Below are 27,407 nucleotides of genomic sequence, written 5' to 3' on the forward strand. Positions count from 1 at the left end.
TCAAAATTCTCTCTAAAAGCTGTATTTTGTCAGGTTTTTTTTTTAATGAAATTTGGTTCATGAATGACTAGGGGTACTTTTGTGTGTTTTATTTTTTGTTTTTATTGGAGTATAATTGCTTTACAATGTTAAATTGGTTTCTGCTGTACAACAATGTGTATCAGCTACATGTATACATATACCACCTCCGTCCCACCCTCATCCCAGCCCTCTAGACCATCACAGAGCACCAAGCTGAGCTCCCTGTGCTATACAGCAGCTTCCATTAGCTAGCTGTTTTATGCATAGTAGCACATATATATATGTGTGCGTGTGTGTGTGTGTCTCATTGCTAATCTCTCAGTTCGCCCTACGTCCTTCCCTCCCTTTCCCTCCCCGGTGTGTGTGTGGCAGAGGGCAGAGGTTGACCTCCTCCTTTCACCATCCAGAATTCTTCCTGTGATATTTCCTTATAGCACAGTAGTATTTAGTGATCTTGATCACTGATGTAATAGTTCACAATAAACAATGCTTTCCATAATGTATAAAATAAATATTTCTGTGAGAGAAAAGTTAGGAGAGTTGATCATCAGTACTGTGTGGTTTAGGAGCCAGTGGGACTGGGCTTAAACTCTGGCTGCATTATATTCTAGCTCTGTGACCTTGGGCCAGTTACCAGATCTCCGTCTGTGCTTTACCTTACTTATCTGTGAAATACACACTAGTACTGCCCCAAAGGGTTGTTGTAGGATGTAAACGAGTTTATTTACATCAAGCACTTTGAAGCACTTATTATGTAAAGCACTTTATTTACGTAAAACACTGTATCTGTTAGCTTGTGCTGCATAACAAAGTGCCCCCAAATTTAGTAGATTCGATCAATATTTCTTTATGATTTCTCTTAATTCAGGCAGGCAGAGCATGCCTTCTGGTCTCCTCGTCTGGGGCTGGGTTGGGCTGTTGGCTGCTTCACTTAGATGTTTAGGGTGATCACAATTGTGACAGCAGGAGCTGGACTTGTTTACATGGTTGTCATAGGTTTCTGAACAGCAGCAAGAGGGCAAAGCCCAAGTGCACAGTTGCTTTTAAAGCCTCTACTTTAGTTATAGTTGCTCATATTTCCTCTGGAGGAGAGCATGGTTTCCCTCTCCAGTATTCTTGCCTGGGAAATCCCATGGACAGAGGAGCCTAGCGGGCAATGGTCCCTAGGGTTGCAAAGAGTGGAATGCAACTGAGCACGCATGCACACTAATATTTCATTGGTCCGAGCACATCCTATAATCATGCCCAAGCACATTCTCTAAGCAAGCCCATAGCCATTCTGGGAGGAGATACCTCAAGAGTACTGGATGGGAAATCACTCAGACCGTGTTTGCAGACAGTATGCTTCAAGCACCCTATAAGCATTAGCTGCTACTATTACTATTATTATTTTTATTAATATTAACTCTCCAACATAAAGCTCCTAAAAGTAAAGACATATTCAGGTAAAGCTCTTGATGTATCTTCAGTTAGTCATTAGCACTTGCCGTTTCCAAATATTGTGGGAGCCTCGAAAATTAATACTTGCAACAAGAGTTTTTAAGAGGAGCTTATTCTGCAGGGTTGAAATTATTGTTTTGGTTACAAACTGTAGCTGTCCCTACTGGTCTCCCTGGGAGCATTTTGCAGGTTATAAAATACAACGATTACTATGGTAATCATATTGCAAGTATAAAATGGCTTTGACCTACTTGTTAAAATGCAGTGTGTATTAAAATAAAGACTGTGAGCTTAAAGCTAAATGAACTCAGAATAAAAACAGAATAGCACATCCAAAGTGCTGGAAAGATCTTCAAAAGGAGAAGAGAGCATTTTATAAAGAGGATGCGTTTTTCCTCATTCTTTTCATTTTCCCCTTGGTCTGATGACCTCTGGGAAATAACACCATCTCAGAAAGCATTTCTGTTCTCTGCCCAACTTGCAGACAGAAATAATTTTTTTTTTAAATAGTACAAGTTAGCATTTGCAGAGCCACATTGTACCAGTCCCATGCTAGGTTTTTTAAGACACTGTTTTGCTTTGTCATCATGATACTTCCCCCCAATAGGAATTATTATTCTCTCTCTATCAGTGAGGAAACTGAGGCTAAAAATAAATGACTTGCCTCAACCCTGGAAATTCCTGCCCTCAGATGCTTGGATCTATAAGGACTCAATAATCAGAATACCTGAGACCCATAAGAAATTGGTTACAATTATGCAAATTGGTCTGTACATTTGTACATTGACTTAATCATTTATTCAAAGATCATTGATTGTGTGCCTGTTGTGTGTTCCACAGTATACTGATTGCTTTGTGGGTCAATAGACAAGCACCTAAGAAGGGTCTTCTAGGCATAGGAAAGCTTCCCAGATGTCAAAGATGCATGGAAGATGAGTGGGCGGCACTTCAGGGAGAAGGATGATGCTGGGTTTCAGGTACCTGGATTAGTAACAGTGAGAAACCAGAGGACCTACAAACAGGGCAGTTTAGCAAAGTTGGAGAACAATTCTGGTAAAGACAGTTGGCATGGTATGTAAGGGTCAGATCCTGAAGGTTTCTGTTAGTCAAGGCCCTTTATCTGAGGGCAGTAGGGAACTAGCAGAGTATTGAGGAGGAATGCCATGATCAGATGGATCGCTGAGCAAGTTCACTCCAGACCCAGTGTATAAAATGGGATTTGGATTGGATGGGATGGGAGGAGAGGCAAGACCTCTGGCGGTGAGTCAGGTTGATGCAGCAGCCCCGGAAAGAGCGAGCAGTGCCGGAACTAGGGCATGGTGGCCAAGGGGCATTTAGAAGCTGCTTGGAAGTGGGGGAAATGGGAGGAGTTAAGCATGCCATCCAATGTCTGACCTAGGAGTCTGGGTAGATGATTCCACTGAGGGAGAAAATTTGGAAGGCGGTAATGATCCGTAGTGGGCATGGTGAATTTTGTGCCTGTGGGACTTTGAGGACTCCCCTAAAAGGAAGCACAGAGGAAGGAGAGCCTTCATGGAAACTGGAGAAGATGCCTCCTCACTTTCCTCTGAAGCTCTAGTGGCAAAATGTTTAAAACTTAAGTACTTTAAACAGTGGCTCTTGAGCACCTGATGATTTTTGGGAACAATGGGCAGAGTAGAGCTGAGTAGGTTGACATGCTTCAGTTTCTTTGTTCTTTGTGTGTGTGTGTGCTTTTTTCCTTTCCTGCATTTAAAGAAGAAAAATCAGGGCTTCCCTGGTGGCTCAGTGGTAAAGAATCCACCTGCCAATGCAGGGGACACGGGTTCAGTCCCTGGTCCAGGAAGATCCCCCATGAAGCCCCTGTGTCTAGAGACTGTGCTCCGCAACAAGAGAAACCTCACAATGCGAAGTCCTCACACCACGACTGGAGAGAAGCTCCTGCTCTCTGCAACTAGAGAGGGCCGGTGCGCAGCAGTGAAAGTCCAGCACGGCCGTAAACAAATCTTTAAAAACAATTTCAGCCAGATTAAAGCATAGGTCTAGGTTAAGAGGGGGAATCATCAATACATTTAATTCAGCAAGAGGCAAGTTGACTTTTTCTCTCTCAGACCATTTGGGATCATTTGGGAGGAGCTTTTTCTTCCCAGTAGAGTTGTGTTGAGAAAGAGCCTAGGGCTGGTTTCAGGCCCAGTTGCAAGGAGTGTTGTGATCAGTTAGAGGCCTTTACTGTGGAAGCTGTCCTTGGGTAATAGCATAGCTGACAGACATTCTCTACCCTTCTCTAAAGAATCCGTTACCAAGAGTGATAACTTTCTGGAAGCACTTGCATTTCATCTCGTGCAGTATGCATTTACCCAGTATGAAGCCTGCCCTCCTTGTTCCTGGCACTCTGCTTGGTAACTTGAGGGCCTCAGTTTGGTTTCATGAGCATAACTCACTAGGGAGTTGAATGTGGCCAGAGTGAAGGTTGACTTTTTACAGCCTGATCATTTCTGTGCTACCCAGGGAAGCTTATAAGTTTGAGCTCCCAGTTTTGTCCATAATTATTTGTTCTTTAACATGGATGATTTTGAGACATAATTAGCCCCAAGTATTCCAATTTTCAGTCACATTAATTGACCCTCTGATAATTACAGAAAGGAAAAGAATGTACACATAGGTTAGCTGATAAATTTAGGTCCCATGAGCTCTATTTCCTGAAATTATCCTGGAAATAAGTCTGAAGGTGAAAGCTTCATACAACAAGTAGATTTTAAGCGTTCAGTTATTTAAAATTTTTAATCATGGTGGAGAACAACTGAGTCAGTTAAGTGATTTCTTGGATTTAACTTGTTTTAGTTAATGATGCCTACATACTCGACTGTGTTCATCATTTTCCTTGAGAAAGGTGATTCTTAAAATTCTCTTATTGGCCTTCCAGAGGAGGGTAGAATATTCATTCAGTGGACAGTGGTAATGGAAGATTTCCTTGGAAAACTCCTAGTTTGAGTCTTCTAACCAGGAGACTAAACATCAAGTCCAGTGACCAGAAATGTTGAGTTTTATTTACATCTAGAGGGGAGGAGTAGTGCGTGTGAAACCTCTTCAGTCATGTCTGACTTGTTGTGATCCTATGGACTGTAAACCGCCAGGCTCCTCTGTCCATTATGGTGAAGATAGCTTAGTCGTGTCCGACTCTTTGCGACCCCATAGACTGTAGCCTACCAGGCTCCTCTGTCCATGGGATTTTCCAGGCAGTAGTACTGGAGTGGATTGCTATTTCCTTCTCCAGGGAACTTCCCGACCCAGGGATCAAACCTGGGTCTCCCACATTGTAGACAGACGCTCAACCGTCTGAGCCACCAGGGAAGTCAAGAATACTGCAGTAAGTTGCCATTTCCTTCTGCAGATCTTCCTGATCCAGGGATTGAACCCACAGGAGGAGCAATAAGGGAGTGTAAAATACAAGGAGCCTTGAGACTTTTTGTCTGGCAGCTCATGTTGTTCAGTCACTAAGTCATGTCCAACTCTTTGTGACCTCATAGACTGCAGCATGCCAGTGCTCTATCTCTCAGATAGATAGAGCTTCTTCTCTATCTCCCAGAGTTTGCTCAAATTCATGTCCAGTGAGTCAGTAATGCCTTCCAACCATCTCATCCTCTGTTGCCCACTTCTCCTCTTGTCCTCAGTCTTTCCCAGCATCAGGTTCTTTTCGAGTGAGTCACCTCTTCCCATCTGGTGGCCAAAGTATTGGAGCTTCAGCATCAGTCCTTCCAATGAATATTCAAGGTTGATTTCCTTTGGGATGGACTGATTGGATCTCCTTGCTGTCCAAGGGACTCTCAAAAGTCTTCTCCAGCACCACAGTTTGAAAGCATCAATTTGACACTCAGCCTTCTTTATGATCCAACTCTCACATCCGTACATGAGTACTGGCAGCTGATAATAACTGATTAATTGCTTGACCCTGAGAGTTAGTGACCCATGAGAGGACTTGAGTGTTCTGATCATCAATGAGAGTGATCTCATGTAAGTAATTTTTTTTTAACTTTGTATTTTGTGTTGGGTATAGCCAATAAACAATATTGTAATAGTTTCAGGTGGACAGCAAAGGGGTCAGCCATACTTCCATATGTATCCATTCTTGCCCAAATTCCCCCTCCCATCCAGGCTGCCACATAACATTGAGCAGAGTTTCCTGTGCTATACAGTAGGACTTTGTTGCTTACCCATTTTAAATATAGCACTGTGCACATGTCCATCCCAAACTCCCTAACTATCCCTTCTCCTCATCCCTCCCACTCCTGGCAACCCGTAAGTTTGTTCTCTAAGTCTGTGAGTCTGTTTCTGTTTTGTGAATGAGTTCTTTTCTTTCTTTCTTTTTTTTGACGAATAAGTTCATTTGTATAATTTCCTTTTTGATTCCACATACAAGGGATGCCATACAATACTTCTTTCTTTGACTTTCATATAAGGCATTATTGAAATGCAAGTGGTTCTTTTGAATGCTAGCGTATTACTCCAAGTCACTTCATAACGTGGATTTGGCAATGGTTTGCAATTCTTCTTATCCCCTTAGGTGGGGGTGAGGGGTGGGGACCCCTGTCCATCAATCAGTAATGATTTACTAAGTGTCTACAATGGGCTGTTAAAGCATACGTGAGAAATTAAGAAGATCCTTCAAGAGGTGACCACTGTCTTCCCAATGCTGATTTCTGTGGGAGAGGAAGAGAAGGAGACAGGCGAGCAGACAAACAAAACATGAACCTTCAGGACATACTCAGTGATAGAGCAGCAGTTTATCCACGTGAGATACCACACAAAGTTTTTCAGGCAGCAGGATCAGCAGTGCAGTGAGTCAGGGAAACTTGCAGTAGCCTGGCTCACCCTCTGAGCAGGGTAGGGAAAGGCCTCCTGGAGAAGGAAGGATTGAAGCAGGACCTTGGAGGCTTGCAGGGTCAAGGCTGTGCTTCCTGTGGCCGCACATCGGATGACCACTAATTTTGTGGCCTCAGACAACACCTGTGTATTATCTCATGATGCTGTGGGGCTATCTTCTTTGCCCAGATTCTCTAAAAGCTGAAATCCATGTGTTTTCATCTGCTTCTGTTCTCATCTGCCCATCTCCAAAGCTCGTCAAACTGTTGGCAGGATTCAGTTCGTTATGGTGGTGGGATGAAATCCCTGTTTCCCAGCTGACTGTCACCCAAGAGCTTTTGGGTGACAGTTAAAAATTAAAAGCTGTCAGCAATTTTTAGGTCCTTGCCATGTGGCCCCCTTCATCTTCAAAGTTAATGGCTGAGAATCTCTCTTACATCAGATGCCCCCTCACTCTTTCAGTCTCTGTGTCCAGGAAGATACTAGTGTCTTCCAAGGGGTGATGGGATTAGGTCAGGCTCACTGAATATAATCTCAATTTAAGGTCAGTTGATTTGGGATCTCAGATTACAGTTGCAGAATTCGTTCACAGCAGCACCTGGATCCATGTTTGAAAAATTGGGAGAAGGCATGTGTATGCCCCAAGGCAGACATCTTGGGGGCCATATCAGAATTCTGCCTCCCCCATGGTTAGATAGTAAGCTTTAAATGTCCGAGATGGAAACTAAATTAATTATCAAAGTTATATCTTCTAATGTGTATTGCATGCACAGCTTGGAATTGGGAGGAGACTCTTTTAAAGGAAATGAACTTCAGAGTATCCAGATAGTGATATAGAATTGGAGGGGACTCATTGGCTGGCTTGTTTCATGATCTCAGCCCAGAACTACCTCCCTCTCCCTTCTTTCATTGCCTGGCAAACTCTCCTTTCTCTCCCTTCTTTTCTTTCACACACACAGGCAGGTTTTCCCAAGAGTCCACATTCTCCATGGGGTGATTCTGCTGCCTAGGGGCATTTGCTTATGTCTGGAGATATTTGGGGTCATCATAACTATCGGGGATACTGGAGGCATCCAATGGGTAGAGGCCAGGGATGCTATTCAATATCCTGCACACACTGGACAGCCCCTCCAACCAAGAATCATCCAGTCCCCGTGTCGATGCTGCCAGGGTTGATTAGCTCAACAAAATGTCTCTTTGCTGCCAATCCTGGGTCTCTTTTAAGCCTCCATAGTTTTTCTCATACCATTGCATCTGCCTGAACGTGCTTCTCCCCTTTTCCATCTCAAGGATTCCTCGTCATTCTTTGAAAGTTGATTCTACCATCACTTTCTTGTGCTGGTCCAGGTCACTCTCTCCACAGTACTTTTTCACACCCGGGGTACATCACTCAGTGCTTTATCAATGTGTGTGTGTGTGTGTGTATGTGTATATCATCTGTCTCTCCCACAAGACTGTGGGTTCCTCTTGAGTGTGAATTTTGCGTGTTTTTGACTGTGAATTATGTGTGTTTTTTTAAATATCTATGTTCTCAGAGCTCGTTACTATAATGTCTTGTGTATAGTAGATGCTCAGTAGGTGTCAGGTGGACAGGTGAATGGATTAATGTATGAGCACCTGCAAAGTTCGTAGACACGAACTACCATCAGTTCTCAGTTTCCGCTCAGTCTTTCTTCCAAGTGCATCTTGCAACCGAGATTCAGCAGTTGACATAAACAGTGGTCTGCACATGTGAAGATGGTGCATCTGGGGGGTCTGGGAGCAGGATGGCCCTGTTTGGGCTCCCATCCCTGCCACTTACAAACTGTGTTATGAGAGGCAGGTTACTTAACCTTTCTGTATCTCAGTTTCCTTCTCTGAAAATGGGAATCTTCATAGTTGCTACTTCAGTGGGCTGTGGGAAGGATTCAGAGAGAGTTCTGTTATAGTCAAGAGTGGGAGGAAATGGGAGGGGTATTCATTTGCATAATGCTTCCTTGTTTTCCAAATTCAAAGTAAATGAACTTCTCCCCAACACCCTCAAAAAACAATGGATGTAGGTTAGCATGGCTCAATGTGGCAGACACTTCCAAAGTCATATATTTGAAAATTCAGGGCCAGAATGTTCCCATTAAGCACCAAAAAAAGAGATGTCAAGATTTACCTCCAGAAAAGGCAAATGTTGATACCTAGATCTCTTGATTGATGCTTTTTTTCTAAATTTTATTTTATTTTTAAAATTTACAATATTTTATTCGTTTTGCCAAATATCGAAATGAATCCGCCACAGGTATACCCACGTTCCCCATCCTGAACCCTCCTCCCTCCTCCCTCCCCTACCGTCCCTCTGGGTCGTCCCAGTGCACCAGCCCCAAGCATCCAGTACCGTGCATCAAACCAATCCCACTGCTGGGCATACACACTGAGGAAACCAGAAGGGAAAGAGACACGTGTACCCCAATGTTCATCGCAGCACTGTTTATAATAGCCAGGACATGGAAGCAACCTAGATGTCCATCAGCAGATGAATGGATAAGAAAGCTATGGTACATATACACAATGGAGTATTACTCAGCCATTAAAAAGAATACATTTGGATCAGTTCTAATGAGATGGATGAAACTGGAACCTATTATACAGAGTGAAGTAAGCCAGAAAGAAAAACACCAATACAGTATACTAACGCATATATATGGAATTTAGAAAGATGGTAACAATAACCCTGTGTACGAGACAGCAAAAGAGACACCGATGTATAGATCAGTCTTATGGACTCTGTGGGAGAGGGAGAGGGTGGGGAGATTTGGGAGAATAGCATTGAAACATGTATAATATCATGATTGATGCTTTTGAACTATGGTATTGGAAAAGACTATTGAGAGTCCCTTGGACTGCAAGGAGATCCATCCAGTCCATCCTAAAGGAAATCAGCCCTGAATATTCATTGGAAGGACTGATGCTGAAGCTGAAACTCTAGTACTTTGACAACCTGATGCAAAGAACTGACTCACTGGAGAACACCCTGATGCTGGGAAAGATTGAAGGCAGGAGGAGAAGGGGATAACAGAGGATAAGATGGTTGGATGGCATCACCACTCGATGGACATGAGTTTGAGTAAGCTTCAGGAGTTGGTGATGGACAAGGAGGCCTGGCGTGCTGCAGTCCATGGGGTCACAAAGAGTTGGACATGACTGAGAGACTGAACTGAGATCTCATATTCATACAGATTACCTCTGTTAGAAACGCTCTTTAAAGTTTGAGGTGTCAGTTTTCCCTGTAAACTGGAAAGTTTGCCTTTTTATTTAGGAATATTCTCTGATAGCTCATTTGGTAAAGAATCCACCTGCAATGCAGGAGACCCCGGTTCAATTCCTGGGTTGGGAAGATCCCCTGGAAATGGGATAGGCTACCCACTGCACTTTTCTTGGGCTCCTGTTGTGTCTCAGCTGGTAAAGAATCCACCTGCAATGCGGCAGACCTGGGTTTGATCCCTGGATTGGGAAGATCCCCCGGAGAAGGGAGAGGCTACCCACTCCAGTATTCTGGCCTGAAGAATTCCATGGACTCTATAGTCCGTGGGGTCTCAAAGAGTTGGACATAACTTAGCGACTTTCCCTTTCACTTTAGAATCACCTTGTCAGGAACAAGGAGGACATAAACCCACATGTCCTGGTCAAATTGAGCTTGAAAGATTTTTCATTACTTGTTGCTCAATTGCTAAGTCATGTCCACCTCTTTTCATTATTAAGACCTTTTTAAAACATAATCAGAAGTAGAAAGAATAGTATAATGAATCGCTATGTAATAGGTTTCAGTTCAGTTCAGTTGCTCAGTTGTGTCAACTCTTTGCAACCCCATGAACCGCAGCACGCCAGGCCTCCCTGTCCATCACCAACTCTGAGAGTCCACCCAAACCCATGTCCGTCAAGTCGGTGGTGCCATCCAACCATCTCATCCTCTGTTGTCCCCTTCTCCTCCTGACAGTCTTCAAATTTTGCTACATCTCTTTCATCTGTTTCCTTTTACTCGTGGTTCCTCCCTCTTTCCCCTTCTCCTTTACTCTTCTCCCTCCTAAGTATTTGAAAGCAAAGCTCAGACATCATGTGATTTTAACCTTACATACCTAAACATGTTTTCTAAAAAGTACGGATATTTTCTTACAGGACCTAGCAGCACTGACAATAATGCCTCGTTCTCATTTAATTGGAGTGTCATATTTTTTAGTGGCTTGGATGTAAAAAGGGTATGAAGCCAGTCCCCTGAGGAACCGTGCATAGAAGTGGGTTGATAGAAGATAAAGACTCGGGTTTTTGAAAGACCCTGAGTGGAAGAGTTGGCTGGCTTGGCTCTCTGTGGTCCATGTTAGTGGAATATCAGCCACAGCTCACTGGGAGCAGGAACTTAATCCAGGAGCCAGCTGTCTGCTGGTGAACTGAGCTGCCTCTCCTGCAGGCGTGCAGAGTGAGACCCAGTGGAATAGTTTATTTCATTCATTTTATGAATAGTAAATTGCCAACATCTGCTGGAACATCAAAAAAACAAGGGAGTTCCAGAAAAACATCTACTTCTGCTTTATTGACTATGCCAAAGTCTTTGTGTGGATCACAATAAACTTTGGAAAATTCTGAAAGAGATGGGAATACCAGACCACCTGACCTACCTCTTAAGAAACCTGTATGCAGGTCAGGAGGCAACAGTTAGAACTGAACATGGAACAACTTACTGGTTCCAAATAGGAAAAGGAGTACATCAAGGCTGTGTATTGTCACCCTGCTTATTTAACTTATATGCAGAGTACATCATGAGAAACCCTCGGCTGGAAGAAGCACAAGCTGGAATCAAGATTGCCGGGAGAAATATCAATAACCTCAGATATGCAGACGACACCACCCTTATGGCAGAAAGTGAAAAAGAACTAAAGAGCCTCTTGATGAAAGTAAAAGAGGAGAGTGAAAAAGTTGGCTTAAAGCTCAACATTCAGAAAACTAAGATCGTGGCATCTGGTCCCATCACTTCATTGCAAATAGATGGGGAAACAATGGAAATAGCAAGAAACTATTTTTTGGGGCTCCAAAATCACTGCAGATGGTGACTGCAGCCATGAAATTAAAAGACGCATACTCCTTGGAAGGAAAGTTATGACCAACCTAGACAGCATATTGAAAAGCAGAAACATTACTTTGTCAACAAAGGTCTGTTTAGTTAAGGCTATGGTTTTTCCAGTAGTCATGTATGGATGTGAGACTTGGACTATAAAGAAAGCTGAACACCCAAGAATTGATGCTTTTGAACTGTGGTGTTGGAGAAGACTCTTGAGAGTCCCTTGGACTGCAAGGAGATCCAACCAGTCCATCCTAAAGGAAATCAGTCCTGGGTGTTCACTTGAAGGACTGATGTTGAAGCTGAAACTCCAATAGTTTGGCCACCTGATGCGATGGGCTGACTCACTTGAAAGGACCCTAATGCTGGGAAAGATTGGGGGCAGGAGGAGAAGGGGACGACAGAGGATGAGAGGGTTGGGTGGCATCACCAACTCAATGGACATGAGTTTGGGTAAACTCTGGGAGTTGGTGATGGACAGGGAGGCCTGACGTGCTGTGGTTCATGGGGTTGCAAAGAGTTGGACACAACTGAGTGACTGAACTGAACTGAATCAAGTATCTGCTGTGTTAGGTGCTGAGGATTGCTGTGCAAAATAAGAGAGATGCAACCCCTTCCCTCATGCAGCTTCCAGTCTGTAGCACTGTGTCCCAGAATGGGAGATGGTTTGGGGTGGTCCAGAATTAGTTAATTAACACTGAGTTACACAGAATGAAAAACAATTCTTTTCAGCCTTCTAAACTTTGTAAGTACATCAATAAGGAGATCTGGATTGGGTGCTAGAGTTGCCTCTTCTTTAAAACTTGATCATCTCCATTTTTAGTCAAGAAAGAGCAATGTCATGGCAGTAGCTCTTGGCATGCCACAGTTCCTCAGTTACTGTTTTTTGAGTAATTTGTTAAACATCCTTACAAAAACAAAACAGTAGGAAAATAGTTAATTTAGATTAAAGCCAAAGTGATTCAAGGGATGGTTTAAACTTGGGGGTTTTGCCTGATTCTGTTTTTCACTGTTCAGATTCACATACATTAAAACTTACTATTTAGGTTTACAGTTCTGTGGGTGTTTACAAATGCATCTGGTCATGCAACCAGTGTCGCAATCAAGATACATATCTCCTCCTAAGTTTTTCTCAATCCCAGCTCCCATCTCCAACCCTTGTTTTCTGTGCCTGTGAGTTTGCCTCCTCTGGAATGTCACATAATGCATTCATACAATATATTGCCTTTGCAGTCTGACTCTTTCTCTTAGCACTACAGATTTGTGATTCATCCACCATATTGCTTATGTTTGTTCCTTTTACTCGCTGGGTCATATTCTATTGTGTGGATGTCCCACAACTTGTTTATTCATATAAATAATAATATAAGGCTCATTCAGTATGTCATTAGTATGATATTTAGTAAAGGCAGATTTAGCAGAAATCCTGCAGGTGGTATACAAATGAGTGAGTCTCGGGAGAAAAAACTAATCTGACCAATTTATGCATTAAAGGGTTGTTGATGGTTGTTCATCTTTTAATCGCTTACCCAAACCTCAACAGTGTGTTTGATTGAAATATAAATAGGTTTCCTGTCATGCTAAGTCAGAGCACAACTTCTGGGCCTTCCAGAACATCCTCTTCATATTCCCTCAGTCGTGTATTTCCATTTGTTCGTTTCCTCCCTCCTTACTCCTCCACCCTCCCTTTCCTCCCTCTCTCTTACCCTCCTTGTCTTTCTCCTCATTCTCACTCTGATATTCTTCCTCCCTTTCTCCCTTCACTTCCCCGTCTCCTCCCCCTAATATTTCATTGGAGTTTATGTAACTGAATTAATTAGACCTATTTCTCAAGGAGTTGGTTTTCCATAAAATTCACTTTGCAGTTGGCATGACAGAAGAGCTGGCATATTAATCAAATGCTACAATTTGTTCTTTGTATCTGAATCAGGCTGGGGTTGGGCTTCCTGCTTATCTGTTGTCGTTTATACCATTCTGTCCTTCACAGGGAATGAGCCTGGATTCTTTGTGACTGGGCTGGGTGATGGTTGTGAGTGTTGATAGATTGGGTGTGGAAACGCTTAACAGGGCCAGACCCTATCTTTTTAGTTAGTGTTACAGAGTCCCCAGGATATAAAGTGTCTTCTGAAAATAAATAAGAGCCTTTCTTTTCCTTCCTTTGGCTGATGATATCAGTACCATTAAATAGAATAAAATGATAAAAATCTTTGTTCGTTCTTAAATAACATGTTAATTACTGTTCTATGTATTCACTTTGTATTTCTGAAATATATTCACTTTTTAGACATTTTTGTCCCCCAGTGCATTTTAAATCCTCAAGTACTCAAATTATATGTATTTTATATAGTCTTAACATGTGTCTGGTGGGGTGGGGGGTGGCTCTTTGTAGCTAACCAGGAGATCAGAGTCTGCAGCTTTCTCCATTTAGCCTGTTTGCTGCAGAATACAAAGGCTGCTAAAGGATTTGAGTGCATATCTTAAAAGCTCATCAGAAATATTCTGAGCTCCAGATTTTTTTTTCTCTCTCAGCAACATTTCAGATATGGAGGTTCTCCTCGGGTGCCCCTGCTCGTGTTGCTGAATTTAAAATGCCACAGGAAGAAAGAAAGATCTGTTCTGTTTTCTCATCTGTGGAATGAGGGGGTTGGACTAGATGGGAGATGTCAGATATATAGCAGCATTGCTGTCACTCCTTCTCCATCCACATGACAGACATCACTAATCAATCACAGCATGCTTTCCTGCCATATGCAGCCTCAGACTTCTTATCAAGTCAGCACTCCAGGAATCCACTACTAATCAGTCATTGTTAGCTGAAGAGAGAAAATCTATTTTTCTGTTCTGAAACATGATGGGATTTAATCTCTAGTGCAGATTTAAGTTGTTTTATAAAAGTCAGATCACCACTGCATGGTAGCAGGAAGAATGTTGGAAGGCATGGGTGGTTTCAAGTGAAGATTTCATATCACTACGTTTTATGCTCCTTGAAGCCAAGTGTTGTGTTTTATTCATGTGTTTCCGTGTTTACACAGCCTATAAGTCAAACCTTCTTAGTAGACATTAGATACATGTTTGTTAAATGATGCATGAAGGAATGAATGGAAAGCTTGGCCTTGGCTAATGCTTTTGTCTCTAAGATGGCACAGTTCAGTGCTTCTTCCAAAAGGCAGACACAACCTTTACCATTATTGAATTTCTCTAAAATTCAGGCGACTCGTCCAGATTTGGCTAGATAGCTGTGTTCTTATCCACCGAGCATTGGCAGGGCCCAGTAACTTGGCATCATAGGTTGGACTTTACGAGTTTCTTTTCCATGCATCATCCAGGTCGTTCATAAACTTGTTGAGTAATACTGAGAAGGGTCCATCTATTCCTCCCCCTGCTGGACTCTGAATTCTTTCACTTTACTTTGTGGTTAGGAATCTGAAAGTTTCATGATAAAGAGAAGTCTGTTACAGTTTTGGAATTTATCACTGAAAAGAATCACATACTTGACACTTAACTTATGCAGCCTTCATTAGTTATTTTGGAAGAACTGTATTTTAAGTTCCTTTATTGAAAGGGCCAGATCAAATAACTCTTTAAATTTGGTAGTATAATAATGTTATTTTTGCAGGCTAGATTCAGTAAATATTCAATGTTCTTCAAGATAGTTTCTTGAAAAATAGGCTGAAGCCTCTGTCTCTGTCAGCTTTCTGAAGAAAATCACCTTTTAAAACAAGAGGCATTTTTTTCCCCACCTAATCATTGGATTTCATCTAATAGCAAGAACAGCTACCCATTTAGTAAAAAAAAAAAAATTATTTATAGGTCAGGCATTCTGCTAAGTGCTTTACATGTATTATCTCTAAACCTCAAAACAACGCCAGGACTTAAGTGATATGAATTCCATCCTACAGATGAGATGAGTGACGCTTGGAAAAGTTACATGACTTCCCCAAAGTCAGACTAGATGATAAGTAGCAGTACTGGAATTCAAAGGCAAGCCTAATTCTAAAGTGTTTCCCCCTAAGGATACCAGCTCCCTCAGTGTAGATTTTACCTACTCCAGGAAGCCCTTATCAAGTACCGCCTTCCCACAAGACTGCTTGAGATGTTCTTCCTCTGTCTTTTTATAGTAGTATAGTTTATGCCCCGTTATGGCTGGCTCAGTAGTAAAGAATCCTCCTTCAGGTGATGCGGGTTCAATGGGTCAGGAAGATGCCCTGGAGAAGGACATGACAATGCACTCCAGTATTCTTGCCTGGGAAATAACATGGACAGAGGAGCCTGGCGGGCTACAGTCCATTGGTCACAAAAGAGTCAGACACAAACTTAGTGACTGAACAACAACGACAAATGATGACACTCTCCATCTGTTTATCTGCTTCCTCTACCACCAGAATAAGATTCCTGGGAACAGGGGCGTTGAGTTTCTGCTCATTTGGTGTTTGTGTGTATGCTTTTTTTCCTGCCACGTTTGTTAATGGCTGAATGAACACGTCTTTCCAAGGATGTCTCTGCTATTTCATCTTGGTGCTTAAGAGCCATATTAATGTACAGTTAGACCTGTAAGGACCTTCTATAGTTCAGAATTTGTTAATTTGGGGGATGAAAGACTGAGGGAAATATAATCCAACTCTAAATGTGGAATGGCAGAGTTGCCTCTCTTTAAAGTGCCATCTATTTAATTCTGTCATTGCATTATTAAACTGTTATACTTTTCCTCAGTTCAGTCTTTTATTAACTGTACTTTTATGAGTAATTAATACAGACAGATGTTCTTACATTTATTTATCCTGCCTGAGATGTCTTATGCTTCTTGAATCTGAAGATTCGTGAGTTTTATAAATTCTAGAAAACTCTTAGCCATTATGCCTCTCCTTAATGTCTATTCTGTGCCAGCGGGACTCCAGTTGGACATATATTGGCCCTTCAAACTCTGTCCTCCGTATCGCTTAAACATCTTTATAGTTTTCAATTTTGCATCCCTTTGCGTTTCATCTTGTGTAATGTCCTGAGATGTATATTTCTCTCTTCAGGAGTATTTCATCTTCTGTTTCATCTCTCCATTGAGTTTTTAATTTTAATGAATCTATAGAGGAAAGAGAAGAGTTGCCCTTTTTTTGTTGTTTCATTTCTAGCTTTACTGTGTTTAGTCATTTTAAACTTTATTAATGTTCTTTTTCAAAATGTTGTTTTATTACCTCTAACTCTTGAGCCCTGATCCTCATACTTGCTGACTTACGGCTGTGTTTTGTAATTTACTACCACAAGCTCATGTTTTGAAGGGTCAGATGTCGCCCAGGTTACAGAACTGACTCTGCAGGAAAATTTTTCATTTGCTTCTGTGGGGAATTCTTGGCATATCGTGAATGGGACCAAGCTTTATATTAATTGTTCAGTTGGAGTTTGCTGATGCTCACTTTAATTTTTCATATTCTACTCTGAAGAAAGGCATAGGCTGAGGGCTTCTAATTCTTCTAATTCTAACATTTCTAATTCTTAAATGTTTCCCTCCTGCTCAGACCACAGGGAGACAAGTTTCCTTGGGATGGTTGACAGTTTTTCTAATCTATTTGTTTACCAAGGGTGCAGCCCTCAGGGATTGTTCCTGGTTTTCTGGAGGAGTTTCCTAACAACTTCCTACTTCTGCTTGTTCCAAAGCCTCATCTTCTGTCCTACTTGGGTATTCAAACCCTAGCCCCTAGGGAACCAAGACAGACTGTTCTCCTGTTGCCAACCATCTTCCCTTCTGCCTCATATCCCCAGCATGAATTTGCATGTTCATCATTCTTGTTTTTAGTTACTTCTTTTTTCTACCTGGGTACTCTCCTTTCTTAATTGTGAGTCAGCTAAGCCCTTAAAATAATTTTGGTTATATTTTATCTAGTGTATGTAGGGTCTTTGAAGAGTTGGAATTTTCAGGCTGTCATCATTTACCATCTTGCCAGATCCAGGAACTTATTACAAGCTCATGGTAAAGTAAGTAATATACAAAAATATATGGTGAAATAGGAGCCTCCTTCCCACTATAGACCTGCTTAGTTCTCATACCAACTTGCCAAGAATAATAACCTTTACCATTTTCTTAGGCATAATTCTAGAAACATTTTATGCACATACAGCATACATATGTATATATAACACATGCGTCCATGCTTAGTCACTCAGTCATGTCCAGCTGTTTTGTGACCCCGTGGACTGTATCCCGCCAGGCACCTCTGTCCATGGGATTTCCCAGGCAAGAATACTGGAGTGGGATACATTTCCTTCTCCAGAGGATCTTCCCAACCCAGGAATCAAACCTGTATCACCTCTGTCTGCTGCACTGCAGGCAGATTCTTTACATGCTGAGCAATTGTGGAAGCCCATATAATACATGAAGATTTATTTAATCAAGCAGGGATATATTTTACCTTCTGCACTGTACTTAGCAATATATCTTGAAGTTGATTGTTTATTAGTGCACTTAACTCTGCTTCTTTTGTTTCATGACTGTAGTATTCCAGAAATAGGTGTTCTGTAATTTATTTTTCCATTTCACCTATTTTTATTGGGTGGCAGTTTTCAGTTATTGTGATGTTATAAACTGTGCTCCAATAAACATTCCTGATCATATGTCTTTGCTGACTATACATCTAACATAATTCTCTTTGTATATTTTGCTCTGTCTCTCCCCTGTGCTGTGATGGGGATTAATTTCCTGTGTCAACTGGCCTGGGCCAAGGGATGCCCAGATAGATGGTAACATTAGTTTTAAGTGTGTCTGTGAGGGAGTCTCGGGAAGAGATTAGTGTTTGAATCAGTGAACTTCAAAAGAAGATTTCTACTTCACCAGTGCAGGTGGGCATCTTCCAATCTGTTGAGGGTCTGAACAGAGCAAAAAGGTGGAGGAAAGATCAGTTTGCTCTCTTTGCTTCCACATTTTCCTGCCTTCAGACATTGGCAGTCCTGGTTCTTGACTTTTGGACTGGGACCAGGACTTGCACCCCTGGCACGCAGTTCTCAAGCTTTTGTATTTGTCCAGCATTATAACACCAGCTTTCTCCAACAGATTCTCCAACAACTCACAGACTACAGACCATGGGACTATTCCACCTCTGTAACTCCATATAGGGTGCCAATTCCTATAATAAATCTCTGCATATCTATCTATACACCTTACTGGTTCTATAGCTCTGGAAAATCTTAGTACACACCTCCACTCCCCTTAGGAGTGGTCACCTCAGCATCTTGTATGAAGTCTGGCACTGAGCAGGTACAGAATTCACATCTGTTTCATGAATGACCACGTACTCACCAAGAAGCCAAACCAGCAGTCAGATCATCCCAACCCCCAGGAAATGTATTCTGATTTCAGAAACACCAGCTCTTGACTATCCAGTGGGCTATAGCTGTTGATTGGGCATACCTCCTAGTCCAGATTTGCGCTAACACCATCGTTACAGCAACCGCATGAGATTTCATGATCATGCTTTACAAACAAGGAAACTGAGGCACAGTTTCCATAACTTGTAAGAGGCTGAGACTACAACGGAAACAGCTGGCCTCTTGAATATCACCTTTTAATTAACATTTGTCTTGTCACAGCCGACACAAGATGTGTCAGTGTTCATGCCTTCATTTATTCGTTCATTTATTCCATCAACAAATATTTACTGAGAGCTCACAGTGTTCCAGGCAGGAGGTAGGTAATACAGTGTGGTGAGAGATGGAAACAGCCCTGCAGTGGTGGAATTTACAGTATAAAGGGAGAGACAGATTAAGCAAAAAACAGTGAAAGTGTGATGAGTGCCCCCAAGGTTGTGGTGCAGGGGGTAGTAGTGGGGAGAATTTGGAAGCACCTAGCTGGGAGTTCTTCCCAGTAATTAAGAGAGTCCTCAAAGCTGTGATGAGTGGGATGAGCCTTGAAGGATGAGCAAGATGGGAGGGGTGAAGGCCAAGGAGCAGCCTGTTCCCTGCCTTACTCCTGTGCTCTGCTGTACAGCGGAATTTGGCTTTTGCTTCCCCTGCCAGCGCTAGGGACCTCCACTAGCAAGGGCCAGAGCGCCTGTGTCCTTCTGCTACTGAAAGTGGCCCGTACTCCCTTCCCCACCCCCATCAGCCTTTTCTAATTTTAAAGCAGTAGCTCCCTTGATTGAAATCTCAATTTGGGAACAGGCCTAGGATTGGCCTGTGGCTCGAAATTCTCACCAATAAGCGCCACGGTAGGTGGGGAGGCGTCCCTTTAAGCAGCGGGGAGGCAGCCTGGAGAGCTTGAAGCGTCTCTCCCCGGGACCTGAGAGGTTTTCCTGCATCCGGAGCTGTGCACGGAGCAGCTGCCATCGCTGAGCCCCGGGAATGTCACCTCCCTCGCGCGGAGCCCCTGCAGGGCCCCCTTTGGCTCCGGGTGGTTGGCGGCGGACGCCCCATTGGGCTTCTTAGCCGCAGCCGCATCCCCTGGCCCGGGACTGCGGCCCCTTTCCACCCCCCAACCCCCTTAGTTCCCGGTGGTGGAGGCCCCGCAGCAGCAGAGATGCAAGGCTGAGCCGGGTAAGTGGCGCCCCAGGGCAGGGGTGCCCCGAGGGGGTGCGTGTGCTCCTGGTAGAGACCAGGAAGAGGGGCCTTAAAGTGGGACAGTAACCTCTGGAAGAGATGCGCCCTGCAGCACAGACACTGGGGAGGTCAGGAGCTCCGGGAAGGGGACCTTGGGATCTTTTTGATATGAGTGTCTCCCAGCCTTTGAGCACTAGGTTAACCAATAATAGTAACAGTGTCAGGAGTCACGGACCCTGTTACTGTATTAGGACTTTTTTGGTGGAAACATTTAAACTTCCCTGAACTTGCTTTTTTTCAAAAGCCTTTAATCTCTTAACAGTTCATTTCCCTCAAATGTTGGAAATGAATGGATTGCTCCTGACCTACTTATTTATTTCTCTTAGACTCTCAAAAAATGTGTGATGTCTCCAGGAAGGTCTGGTTTAAAAGATGATGTATTTCTCCCCACATTCCTATGGCTCGTTTTCCTAGAACTTTAAAAATGCCTATTGCTGTTCTTCTTGGTGGATTATCTATAATGAAGCAGCTCAGAAATGTGTTCATTTATTCTCCCTGGATTGGGGGTGGAGGTGGGGGAGAGACCTCCCTCTCCTGGCCTTCCTAGCTGGAATAAAACAGTCTGTGGGATGGGGAAAGCTCCTGGGGGGAATATGTTAGAACCCCTGCTTGTCCAGATTTGCAGATGTACCCTCTTGGCTGCTGGGAGACTTTGGACTTAGTGAAGCCTGAGAGTCTGCAGATCTGGGGTGCCTAGGCAGCTGTATCCTGGGAAATTTCCAAACCAAAATAGTCCATCGGGACTGGAGTGGGGGAGAGGGGTAAGGTTTATTTAAAAGATGCATTTTGAGCTTCGTCCCTCTCCCCAGTCTGTTTTTCCTGAGGTACACATGAGCAAACTTAAAGCCTAATGCAGAGGGCCGGGGGGTGGGGGCGGGGGTGGTGGAGGATGGGGTGTGTGTGTATGTGTTTAATTGAAGACGAGGCTCCTAGAAGAAATGCCTTCCCCAAATGAAGCAAAGTCTGATGCATGAATTGCCAAACTCCATTTCCGCCCATATTAAATTATTTTGGCTTAGAGCAGCCTTCATTTTGCTGGACTGGACTGGCCTTCATTCGCAGTTGTTTAGGTGTTGTGAATCATTTGTATACTTTGGGTTCCTTGCCTTCTGCAAACAGATGTTTTTAGCTGTGCAACTAGTTGAGTAATTAGAGAGATGGACACAGCCCTGTATGTACAGACAGAACACATACCACTTGGGGAGGATTTGGACCTTTCCTTTTTCAAATCATCAATTGCCAAACCCTCCCAGCCGTTGGGCAACTCAGATAAAGGTGTCAAGTGAGCTGAGCAGTGAAGAATTTATATGTGCAGCTAAGTCTGCTCGTCCTGCAATAAAACATCTTCCCATGGGGCCAAAAACTAGGGGGGTGGGGAAGGCTTATAAAAATGATCCTGTGTTCTCAGTCACCGACTCCCCAGCTCTCCCTGGATTTCTGAGAACCTGCCAGGAGAAACTGTTGACTGGGTGGAAGTTTCAAGAAATGCAGAACAGAAATCAGCACAAGCCCTCCTTGAGCGACTTTTATTTCTGTTTGGAGGAAGGGAACACTTTGTTAGAATAACAAATCGTGGCTGCTTTTCAAGAGCAGAAAACAGTTCGTGTTCCGAAGGCAGATTCATTTTTAAGAGTGTGAATCATTTGGTTTAGGTTTTTTGCTTTTCTTTTTTTTTTTTCTCTTGTGGTAGAGGCTTGGAGATGATTAAATGTCTTGTCTGCAGGAAATTACCAGGAGATTTGAGTATTTTCCCGGATCAGGCTCAGATGGTACACAGCTTTGGGTGTAATACAAGAAAGCTCTGTTACCAGGCGATCTTTCTGCAGTGATACCCTCCACCTCTCCCAACCTGTCAAGCTTCTTGCTCAACAAGCCTTTTCTTCTTTTTTTTTTGGTGGGGGGGGTGGTGTGCCTCCATTTAAGAAACTGAAATAACTTGCTCAGTCCCTCAATGAGCTTTTTAAGACCGTTTTATCAAGCCTACTTCCCTGTTGGCCTCCTCCCACTAGCCTTCACAGGAAAAGCTCTTGGCTCTTTTCCCCAAGATTTCCTTTAAGCCCGGCTTGTTTTCCTCAGGGACACAGATGTCTCAAGGAATGAGAGAGGCAGAGGTCTGAACTAATACTCACCAGTTTGGTGGTGGTGACATTTATAGTCTTTGTAGAACTGTTTGCTGAGAAGGCAGGGTGGTTCTGTGTTGGGTTTACCCCTGAAGCACATCAGTAAAATGAAGAATGGACAATTAAATGCTGGCCAGGGACAACCACGGGGTCCAAGGCCCTGCTTTGTGTAGTGTTTACAGAAATCTGCAGCTTCTGATTATCTTAGAGATGCTCTGCTCCCCAAGCTAGTTTTCTGAATCTTTTCTGAAAGGCACCTGGTCACGTGAAGCACCTCTTAGCTGTGTAATCAAATAGGAGCGCTCTGGGTGAATAGAAACTCAGTATGATACTCTGAGGTCAGTGAGAGGAAGCAAAGGGAATCTTTTTTTTTTTCCCCCAGCTACTAAAACAATGGTAATTCTAGTTGAATATAATGAAACTTTATGGAAATTGCATGGAGAATTTCCCAAAAAGTTGTGTTGTTTTTTTTTCTCAAGGTCTAAATGACAAAGGATTCTTTCCCAGTATACTTAGCATTTGATTGCCATGCAGTTTTGATTTTTTTTGGGGGGCGTGGGGGAGGACGCTGCAGAGGGTGATGTTGTCTTTTTATACCCTGCTGCTCTGTGTGACAAGCAGAGGAAGACTCGTTTTTTGCAAAGATTTCTATCTGGATGTCTTCCAGAAGATACAAAAGATGGAGGGTCAGTGGAGGGGACAGACAGATGCAGGTAATGTGGAATTCAGTGTCAGGGAAAACTCACGTATGATTTCCCTGCAAGTGTAGCCCAAAGGCCTTTGAGAATTGCCTCACAATTGACTTTTAGTAGTCAGCTTGCATACAGCAATCATACCCATCACAAGGGTCTCCCTCTTCACGGAACACCTTTCCAGGCAAGATACCAGACATCAGGGAGTGTGTAGGTGACATTGCTTATCACATCTCTGAAAGTTTGCCTTGTGCTGCTTTTTCTTTAAAAAAGAAAAAAAAAAAGTGACCACTTGATTTCTTAGTCCCATTTACAAAAGATCCCTTTGTATTCACCTATGCTATAATGTTTCCAGGGATTGAGGCTTTATTTAGGTTTTTGAGGATGAATGATTATCTGTTGAGTTAGCTTTCAGATAAAGTCTGATTTTGAACCTCAGTTTGTCTAGCCTAGAGAAAATGTCTCATATTAACATGTTATAATTGATGATGGCAACCATTAGCTATTAACTTCCTGAGTCTTTGCCAAGCACAGAATACCATGTCTTACCAAGCTTTCTTAGACAGTCTGATGCATGAGAATACCCTTCAGAGAGTCTGTTTCTCAGGGTCTCGGGTATGACCTAGAAATCTGTGTTTTAAGAAGCATCTCTGGTGGGTCCTTGGACTCTCCCTAGGGACACACTTGCCTTTTCATTTATTATCCTTTAAAATCTTGACAGTAAGCCCGGCACAGTAGATGCAGTTATCATCTCTGTTTTACAGATGAGGAAGCATAGGCTCAGAAAGGTTCAGTAGCTCCTCTGGGTCACAAAGCTACCAAGTGGGACTTAAAACCTGTGACTGTCCAAACTCAGTGTCCTTGGCGCTCACGCTAATCTTCTCTTAACAGTTTGGATCTAGTGACCCCTCCCCCAACTTTCTGTGCCACACCCTTCCCTGCTGGGACATCATAAAAATGCGGCGGGTGGCTGCAGTCCATGAGGGCCTCTTGTGGCCAAATGTAGGGAGGTTGCGTGGGGTGTAGTGATTCATGTTCATCGTGGAGGAGCGTCTGGCTCATTCGCCTTCGGTTCTCTAACTGTTGGGCCAAGACGACAAAAGGTCAGATTGAGTACTTTGGAGGGGAGGTGCTTTTCAGCCCTGCAGCTTTTGGAATCCATAAGGCATCTCTGTGTCCTCTAAGGGCTCCTTCCATAGTCCCCAGTGTCTCTTCTTTCTTTTTCTCCAGACACTTCCTTCAGGCTCTTCCTGCAAGACTGTTCACAGTTCACACATCCAACAGGACTGAAGCCTTTCCCTGTTGCCTGTCAGCTGAGCCCACACGGAGCCCCTCTTTTTCCTCCATCTTTTGCATAACTGCCTCCCCCCAGATAGATTGCTGAAGAAAGCAAACACCAAGGGAAGGTTGTAAAGAAAGGAGCAGAGGCGAGGAGGAGCCTCATTTTCTGTCTCCAGCTTGATTCCCCCTTGGCCTGACCTGACCTGATTTCTCTTGCCCCTGGGCTCATGGACCGGGGCTGATTTCCAGTTGCTTAATTGCTGCAGGACTGTGATACAGGGCAAACCACTTAACCTCATGCACTTTGCCTCCATTATCTGTGAAATGGAGTGTTCATGTCAACCCTTTCTCCTTTGGCTACTAGTGACATAACGTCTGTAAGAACACTTTAGACTTTGTTCTGACACATTTTGAAGCCATGATCCCGTTGCCTTCTAGCAGTGGTTCCCCTACAGTGTCGTAGGAAACACCTGTATGGCAAATGGTTCTTCTAAACGAGAAAGCAAAAACGTGGTTCCATGTGTATTTGGAAGAAGCAATACCCTATAACTCTTTTCTGAGGCATCACAATTCATACTAGCATATTCAAGGCTCTAAGCCCTGGAGTAGGGAAACCTGTTTTAACTATGACTTCGCACCTTCATTTATAGCTCAGTTGATAAAGAATCCGCCTGCAATGCAGGAGACCTGGGTTTGATCCCTGGGTTGGGAAGATCCCCTGGAGAAGGGAAAGGCTACCCACTCCAGTATTCTGGCCTGGAGAATGCCATGGACTAGGCAGTCTATGGGATCACAAAGAGTCGGACATGACTGAGCGACTTTGACTTCACTTCACTTTGTACCTTCCCTGCTAATGTGACCCCAGAACCCCTTTTGTAGCCTGACTCACTAACATGCTGCAAATGCACTTGGGGCAAATCTGTTACACATCAGGATGTGAGCTCTTCTTGTAAGTAGCCTTTAGACAAGTCAGGAAAGATGTACCCATTTGAATGCAGAGTTCCAAAGAATACCAAGGAGAGCTAAGAAAGCCTTCCTCAGTGATCAGTGCAAAGAAATAGAGGAAAACAATAGAATGGGAAAGACTAGAAATCTCTTCAAGAAAATTAGAGATACCAAGGGAACGTTTCATGCAAAGATGGGCTCAATAAAGGACAGAAATGGTATGGACCTAACAGAAGCAGAAGATACTAAGAAGAGTTGGCAAGCATACACAGAAGAACTATACAAAAAAGATCTTCATGACCCAGATAATTACGGTGGTGTGGTCACTCACCTGGAGACAGACATCCTGGAATGTGAAGTCAAGTGGGCCTTAGGAAGCATCACTATGAACAAAGCTAGTGGAGGTGATGGAATCCCAGTTGAGCTATTTCAAATCCTAAAGGATGATGCTGTGAAAGTGCTGCACTCAATATGCCAGCAAATTTGGAAAACTCAGCAGTGGCCACAGGACTGGAAAAGGTCAGTTTTCATTCCAATCCCAAAGAAAGGCAATGCCAAAGAATGCTCAAACTATTGCACAATTGTACTCATCTCACACGCTAGCAAGGTAATGCTCAAAATTCTCCAATCCAGGCTTCAACAATATGTGAACTGTGAACTTCCAGATGTTCAAGCTGGATTCAGAAAAGGCAGAAGAACCAAAGATCAAATTGCCAACATCCCTTGGATCATCAAAAAACCAAGAGTTCCAGAAAAACATCTGCTTTATTGACTATTCCAAAGCCTTTAACTGTGTGGATCACAACAAACTGTGAAAAATTCTTCAAGAGATGGGAATACCAGACCACCTGAACTGCCTCCTGAGAAATCTGTATGCAGGTCAAGAAGCAACAGTTTGAACTGGACATGAACAAGAGACTGGTTCCAAATAGGGAAAGGAGTACGTCAAGTTTGTATATTGTCACCCTGCATTTTTAATTTATGTACAGAGTACATATCATGAGAAATGCCGGACTGGATGAAGCGCAAGCTGGAATCAAGATTGCCCGGGGAAATATCAGTAACTTCAGATGTGCAGATGACACCACCCTTATGGCAGAAAGTGAAGAACTAAAGAGCCTCTTAATGAAAGTGAAAGAGGAGTGTGAAAAGGTTGGCTTAAAGCTCAACATTCAGAAAAGTAAGATGATGGCATCGGGTCCCATAACTTCATGGCAAATAGATGGGGAAACAATTGAAACAGTGAAAAACTTTATTTTGGGGGGCTCCAAAATCACCCCAGATCATAACTGCAGCCATGAAATTAGAAGAGGCTTACTCCTTGGAAGAAAAGTTATGACCAACCTAGGCAGCATATTAAAAAGCATAGACATTACTTTTCCAACAAAGGTCCATCTAGTCAAAGCTTTGGTTTTTCCAGTGGTCATGTATGGATGTGAGAGTTGGACTACAAAGAAAGCTGAGTGCCAAAGAATTGATGCTTTTGAACTGTGGTGTTGGAGAAGACTCTTGAGAGTCCCTTGGACTGCAAGGAGATCCAGCCAGTCCTAAAGGAAATCAGTCCTGAATATTCATTGGAAGGACTGATGCTGAAGCTGAAACTCCAATACTTTGGCCACCTGATGCGAAGAACTGACTCATTTGAAAAGACCTTGATGCTGGGAATGATTGAAGGTGGGAGGAGAAGGGGACAACAAAGGATGAGATTGTCGGATGGCATCACTGACTCAATGGACATGTATTTGAGTAAGCTCCTGGAGTTGGTGATGGATAGGGAAGCCTGGTGTCTTGCAGACTATGGGGTCGCAAAGAGTTGGATTTGACTGAGGGACTGAACTGAACTGAGACAAGTCACTCCCTCTCTGAATCTCACTTTCCTTCTCTTTGAAATGAGAATACAGAAAGTCCCCTAGATACAGATGAGTTCCCTTCCAATACTGTATTTCTAAGTCCAATTTGTTCATAAGTCCAACAAAGTTAGCCTAGGTACCCAACTAACACAGTTGTCTATATAGTACTGTACTGTAGTATGTTTGGCACCCTACTCCAGTACTCTTGCCTGGAAAATCCCGTGGATGGGGGAGCCTGGTAGGCTGCAGTCCATGGGGTCGCGAAGAGTCGGAAATGACTGAGGGACTTCACTCTCACTTTTCACTTTCCTGCATTGGAGAAGGAAATGGCAACCCACTCCAGTGTTCTTGCCTGGAGAATCCCAGGGACGGCGGAGCCTGGTGGGCTGCTGTCTATGGGGTCGCACAGAGTCGGACATGACTGAAGTGACTTAGCAGCAGCAGTAGTAGGTTTGCAATAATACAAATAATACATAAAAAAAGCAAACATACAGAAGCAGTGAAACATTTTTAATCATGCAGTACAGTACCTTGAAAAGCACAGTAGTATAGTACAACAACT

The 27,407-nt window shown here is 43.2% G+C and overlaps 1 protein-coding gene across 5 annotated transcripts in view; it reads left to right on the forward strand.

Moving 5' to 3' along the window:
* PRICKLE2 (prickle planar cell polarity protein 2) overlaps positions 1–27,407 on the forward strand; it is a 392,599-nt gene that overhangs the window by 201,708 nt on the left and 163,484 nt on the right. The window contains exon 1 of one of the 5 annotated variants that reach the window (XM_086367033.1): positions 19,586–19,894. The exons of the other annotated variants lie outside the window; for them this stretch is intronic. The gene's annotated coding sequence lies outside the window, so the exon portion shown is untranslated. Of the gene's footprint in view, positions 1–19,585; positions 19,895–27,407 lie in introns of those variants that run through there. 5 annotated transcript variants of the gene reach the window in all.

Source organism: Bos grunniens, chromosome 22, assembly GCF_055505025.1.
Source record: "Bos grunniens cultivar Pamir isolate PY7600 chromosome 22, Bosgru_T2T1.0, whole genome shotgun sequence".
NCBI classification, from domain to species: domain Eukaryota; kingdom Metazoa; phylum Chordata; class Mammalia; order Artiodactyla; family Bovidae; genus Bos; species Bos grunniens.